This window comes from Lotus japonicus, chromosome 6 (genome assembly GCF_012489685.1).
Source record: "Lotus japonicus ecotype B-129 chromosome 6, LjGifu_v1.2".
Classification (NCBI taxonomy): domain Eukaryota; kingdom Viridiplantae; phylum Streptophyta; class Magnoliopsida; order Fabales; family Fabaceae; genus Lotus; species Lotus japonicus.
Window position 1 is genome coordinate 23,083,026 of NC_080046.1, and position 6,515 is coordinate 23,089,540.

General features: G+C 41.3%; 1 long non-coding RNA gene across 1 annotated transcript; it reads right to left on the bottom strand.

Annotated features, from left to right (window-relative positions):
• Positions 1-4,303: 4,303 nt before the first annotated feature.
• On the bottom strand, positions 4,304-5,618 carry LOC130727010 (uncharacterized). The gene is made up of 2 exons (XR_009015076.1): positions 5,250-5,618; positions 4,304-4,690 (listed from the first exon to the last, which is right to left on the bottom strand). It is a non-coding gene; the product is annotated as an uncharacterized LOC130727010 (long non-coding RNA).
• Between the last annotated feature and the right edge of the window lie 897 nt (positions 5,619-6,515).

The following is a 6,515-nucleotide window of genomic DNA, read 5'->3' on the forward strand; positions in this document are numbered from 1 at the left end:
ATACCAAAAAATCAGTTTCGAGCAACAGCTCTAGCAAAAATCGCTATACAAACCCTCCCAAACTCCCTATACCACCAAAGAAATGCCCCAAACCAAACCCCTAAAAGGCCGCATACAGCAACAAAACCCCTCAAGACCCCTCAGAAACCCATAAGAGAACCAAGCAACATAACCGCACCAGCGAAACAAGCAACTCCTATAAAAAAAGTAGGCCACCCTAAGAAGCTATGCGCGCCGAAATCTGGGCCGCTATCTGGTTCAAGGCAACGTCATCAGAGTAAGAGTACTCTAGGCCCAACCGTTTTCCCATCAAAAGGGCGCTCCTTGCCCTCATCAAAACGCCCCGTGGTTTTGAGAATTCGACCGACAAAAGCATCAATTCCCGCCCGATTGAAGAGACCTCCGCTTGCGAACTAGAAAAGATTGAGTGGCTCAACTGTTTGTCTCTGTTTTCACCCTTCCTTGGCCGACCTCGGCGTCATCGAGCGCTCGTCTCCAGTCCTTGATCCCTAACTGCACATCCAACAATCTCCTTGAGTTGGGCATTTCACACCTGTTCCTTGGGCAACAAATTCGACCCCTCTTGTCCTCCTTCAAAACCACCATCCACGCTGCCAGCTACAACAGAAGGTAAGGAACACTGCAACAAAGAAGTAGTTGCAGGCGATTCCTTCCTCTCCGAGCCAAGAGGCCATGACACAATCTCCGGAAAAAGGAACTCCACAGGCATTTGATCCCCTGAAGAGCCTTCCAACCCGCCACCTCTGAACATGGCTAGCTCGACCACCTTCGCCGGCGAAGACTTCCAGAGGGTACCCTGAGAAACAGAGCAAACCCTTGGAAACCTAGCCGGTGCCACTGAAAGGGCCGCTCCACCAACTCTAAGGCCGTCAAGCATGGACGTTGCAGCAGCTTGCTCCTCGAAGAAGAATCGGACGAATCCGAAGCGAAAACGTCTCCCTAACTTACGTTTCCTTTGGACAAACACATTCGAGATCCTCCCGAAAAGAGCAAACAGGCCTCGAATGTGGTGGTATCCCATTGCTTCTTCAATGCCATCCACGAACAGAGTAGGTTTCCGTCGCCGTTCTCCGCCGTTGTTGCGATTCAGAGCGCTGTTCTCTGCCTCCCCTGTGTCTGGATCATCATCCTCGCCATCCAAAGCCTGAATCGGGCCTCCCAATGTGTAACACCCCGATTTCGGTGGCGTCACTTTAGTAACCAAAAAGAAAGTCTAAGCGGAAAAACGTGAATATTTTTTTTTCGATAATAGAACCAAAGACTGAAAGAAATAAACTCCCAACAAAAGATAACCGAACTAATATATAATATAAATACAGCCCCCGCTGTAGTACCAAACCTCGTCACGTGTAACCTCCAGTGACGGAAAGTAGTAGAAAGTAACGCCCGTAGGCAATATGTACAGACCAAAGTAAAGGTGAAGTGTCCGCAACACAAACCTCAAAAACGAGAATAAGTTAGCCCAATCGGCCTGAAACAAGACCTCCTAAGTCCAACCAACTCTCTGTGATTCCCGTAAAGAAACCACACAAAAAGCTATAGGTGGGAAACTACCCTGTCCCCAAAGAAACAAATGATGGTCAGAGCTAAGACTCTACTCCTACACTAATCCTATCTCGAGGAGTTCACACCAGCACTAAAACCTACATGCTAGCATGATCGTCGTCTGAATCTGAATCCAGATCGACCAAGTCTATGTACACTACCCGTCCTCCTCTCGCAACCGCAATGCGCTCCGGTGCTGGACTCACGGGCTTAGGGCCCGAGCCAAGATCATCAATGATAGCAACGGAGGGTGAACTGGACTCTGCAGAAAGCACTCCCACTGGCTCCTCCTCTGAGGGATCCTCCTCATCCGAAGATAACGGTGGTGGTGGTGGTCCTCCTGCTCCTGGTCCGCAATGCACACCTGGTGGCAAGTTGAAACTGACAGTGCATCTCCGCAGCACTCCTGACGTCAAGTATCCTACCCTATCTACATGGTCCTCCATGATCCGCCCCGAGTATGTCGCTCGATGGCTCGCGGGGTCAACCACCCACGAACCGGGGTCATCCTGGTCTATCATCTCGTATCTAATCCCCCCGAAGGGTGGACCATTGTGAACCAGTCCGCTATGGACATCTGACAAAGGCGTTGTCCGCCAAAACACACACAGAAGACGCGAGGGTCAACTCCAAAGAATTATGTAATTATTAAACCCAATAGGTACAGATAAGAGAATAGCCACTTAGGCTTATAACTAGAGTTAGCATCCTAGGGTTGCATATTCCATAACGAACATAAATGACAGTAATAACAATTAACATGTTCCAAATAGGATTAACAAGTAACAATCACACTCAGCAACTAAGTTAGTATGCATGTTGCATGATATGCAGATGCTGGTTAACCCAGTTAACCAATATGCATTCCGGAAAGGATGGACATCAACGGATAAGCCCTAGCACCAGCCACGGTGGGACCATTTCGGCCCGCGTGCCTCTTATACCAACAACAACGGTAGTCAGATCAGCATAAAACCCGAAGGCCTGCCATTTCGGTCTGCTACTAAGAGTCACCTAGCAGCGCTCTTACGCGGAAATCCGGGTCTTATGACCATTTTGGAATCCGCCGTGGTCCGGCATCTCACCGTGTTTAAACCACTTAATGAGTGCATGCAATGCAGTGATTAGCCAAACAACGTCTCCGACCTCACTCGACACGTCGCCACGTGTTCTAGCTAAATTAATGTCTCTAAAAGCTTACCCTAAGGTAAAGTCGATTCTGCGACAAAAGACACTTCTTTACAACGACATAGTAACTCATGATGATCTCCAAATCATCTGACTCATCTCAATCCGATGGTCAAAACTGCTCAACGAGCAAAGAGTATCAACATACTCGGAAACTATCAGTTCCCGGCTTATCCCTCGGATAGCCCAACAACACAACTGCTCCCAGAGCACAAGAGTATCAACATACTCAAAACTTCTCAACATTCTCAACACTTGGATCCGACGACACTTCTCGCTTTCCACAACTAAGATTTGCATCCTAAGCTTCCTTATCAGCAGCTATCCTAGGAAGGTTGATGCTGCATCCGTTAATACATCCACAACAGATGAAACAACAAAATGCAGTTGACCAGTTAGAAATACCATTTAATTCTGGTTTAAAGGAAAATGATAAGAAATTAAGCAACATGTAACCAGGGCCGGTCCCGACATTTTGGAGGCACTGGACAAATATTAAAAATGGACCCCTAATAATTTTTTTTAAAGAACATTATTTATTTAAATTGTAAATAGCATCAACAACTTCAAAAATATGTGACTAACATAAACAAAACGTCATATTCTAGTCAATATTATCCAAAAAATCTTGAATGCAACTACTAAATTTTTTTTTTGGAAAGTTTAATGAGAATTTTTTTTGGGGCCCCTTCTTTTTGGAGGCCCTGGGCGGTGGGCCTGCCGGCCCTGCATGTAATCATTAAAGAAGTTGTAAAAAAATTAGAAAAACATAGTAATTCAAATATTAATTTCTAATTAAAAATATCAAATGTAATTACCTTCCTAATCAGCAGCTATCCTAGGAAGGTTGATGTTGCATCCGTTAATACATCCACAACGGATGAAACAGCAAAATGCAGTTGACCAGTTAGAAATACCATTTAATTTTGGTTTAAATGAAAATGATAAGAAATTTAGCAACATGCAATCATTAAAGAAGTTGTAAGAAAATTAGAAAAACATAGTAATTCAGGAATGAGTATGAAAGAAGGCTCAATATTTAAAGAGTATGAGAAACTAAGTTTAATGTAAGTTGCTAAATAATAGAATGTGGCAAACAGATGCAATGAGCATCTAGTAAATCCTAAGTCCTAACTTTACTTGAATTCACCGGTGAAGTTATCTCAAAACTGATTTCAAGTTCCAGACTTCAGTGAATTCAATTGTATGTTTATAGGTGTGATTACTCAAAATTTCCCATAGCTGAGAAATCCAAGATCACATGACACATGCACATAAAAATCACACTTAAATGAATTTTCTATCTGTTACCTAATATTACAAACCCTTTTTTTCTGGATTAAAAACAGTTTAAAGATAAACTAATTGGCTATATGTATATCTAGATAGAACTATATACACATCACAGCAATGGAACACCAAACGCACAATCTCTAACTCATACCTCCATATTGCCAATGATCTAACAAATTATGAACAAAATGTCCATGTTGTTTGGTTTCAATCAAAAAAGGTTACAATTTTTTGTAATAGAACTTTATTGGCTAAATTCTTTCTTATATTTGAAAAACATTCATGCTAAGATGATATTGAATTCATTCCAGCTCAAATAGAAACAAACAGTAGATCAAATAGGGCTACATGAAGTTGTAAGCTAACTTGACATGAACAAACATAATCATCTAGATCATCATTTCCATTTTCTTCCTAACTTCACTCTCAAACTCATTCCTCAACTTCAGATGAATATATATACATATAATGAAAAGAGAAAAACCTCCATGAGTACTGGTCTCATATGTTTTGTGGCTTGCTTGAATTGAGAGCAAAATCAGATATCTATGAACAAATATTTGCAATGTAATTAACCTTGAACAGGGCAGTCCTTCTCCACTCCCTACTATAGTCCCTATAGAGACTTTCCAATAAGATGGTTCTGTAGAAAATGAAAAGGGAGAAGATTCAGTTCTAGGCAAAAAAAGAATCAACAATGACAGAATCAGCAATGGAGAAGACACCCAAGAAATCAACGCCTTGGAGGGTAAAGTGTACACGAAATCTCTTTCGAAGGATCAATGGTTGAGACACCATCAACATTCACAGCCAAGAAGATCCTTATATATATAGAGAAAATGGAGTTGTGTGTGAGAAATCCGAGTTAGAGTTTAGACACAAACATGGAAAACCAAAACAATAAACAGGGAGGGTAGTGCAAATGCACACTAGCTAGTAATTGGGGGATAAAAAGAACGTGGGGCGGCGAGGTTGGGAAAAGAGATTGGATAGAGGTAACGACGGTGGGGGAACATCTCGAGAAGGAGAGAGTGGGAAAAGGGAGTGGAGTAAATGCAAGGGTAGGAGATTAAATTTGCAGAAGTTGAAACAACAGAAGGGATGGAGAATTTGAATTTGGGATTTCGATCAGTGGTCAGAGGGCATAAAAAAAAGATAATCAAGGAAAATTGAAACAAGAGATGATACATCTAGTTTCATACCTGATGGACCTTAAATAGGAGAAAAGGGGGATAGCGCCATCTGTAATTCGAATTGAGGAGAGTTCCACATTAATAAAGATTTAGGTTTTCGAGAACACATCTCTGGTAGAGAGATATAGGCATGGCTGCAAGGAGTTAAAAGGGAAAAAAAAATAGGGTTTCATTGGGCTGCTGCAAAGAGAAAGTATGAGGAAAATTTAAGTATTTTCGGCGGAATTAAATGTCAATTGAATCACACGGTTATCAAACAAGCTGGCTGGAGAATTAAGAGGAAACAATTAAGGATATTTTTTCGAAAGGAGAAAAAGTAGGAGATGAAACAACATAGTGGGGAGTGATAAAGGAAAACACTAGAACAGGATAATTATTATTGTGTGAGAAGTTGATGCTTTTAATTTAAAATAAATCTTGAAAATTCAAAAGCAGTAATTAAAGGGATAGGTGGTTTCAATGCGTGACTTTCAAATAAAGGGGAAAAGATGATTCTAATTAATTTTTTATTCTATGGTGGGAGCAATTAATGGGAGGGAGAAGTGTAATAGATATAGGGGAAGAAAAATTTAAAAATGGGGGAAAAGCCTGGTGAGGACATCTGTCCAGAAATAGAAATGGAGAATTGTGGAATGGACACGTGGAATTCCACTAACCTGAGGATGCACCAGAGAGCAGAATGCATGAGGAGCTGACACCTCAGCATTGAGTTTAATAACCCTTACTCTTTTAATATATGTATTGACCCCTATAACAAAAAGGAAGGATTAACCTTTATTTAGACTACATTTAAGGCATGATACTATTAAAATGTAAATATTTACAAGGGTTAAATATTCTTTTCGTCCCTGAACTATAGCGAACTTTTGGTTTCTGTCCCTATACTAAAATTGCGATGGTTCCCATCCCTATACTTAGTAAACCATTTGTTTTTTACCCATTGACCATGTTGACTGCTCATGTGTGATTCCAACGTGTAGGTCAGTGCTGATGTGGCAGTAATTTTGCCGGTTTAGCCGGTTTTTCAATTTTTTTTTTAATTTTTATTAATAGAAAATCCTTTCTTACTAAGTAAAAATATGACAACGTTTAATTTTACTTTTTTACCTAGGTCAGAATTGTTCATCATCTTTTCTTCTCTTTTCTTCTACTGAAGTCTTATTCACTGTCGCCGTCGTAGCTCCACTATCGTCGTCGTAGCTCTACTGTGTGGTCGTTCTCATCATCTCGCCGCCGCTGTTGCGGGGTTTAGGTTCGCAACAAGTAAGTAGTTTA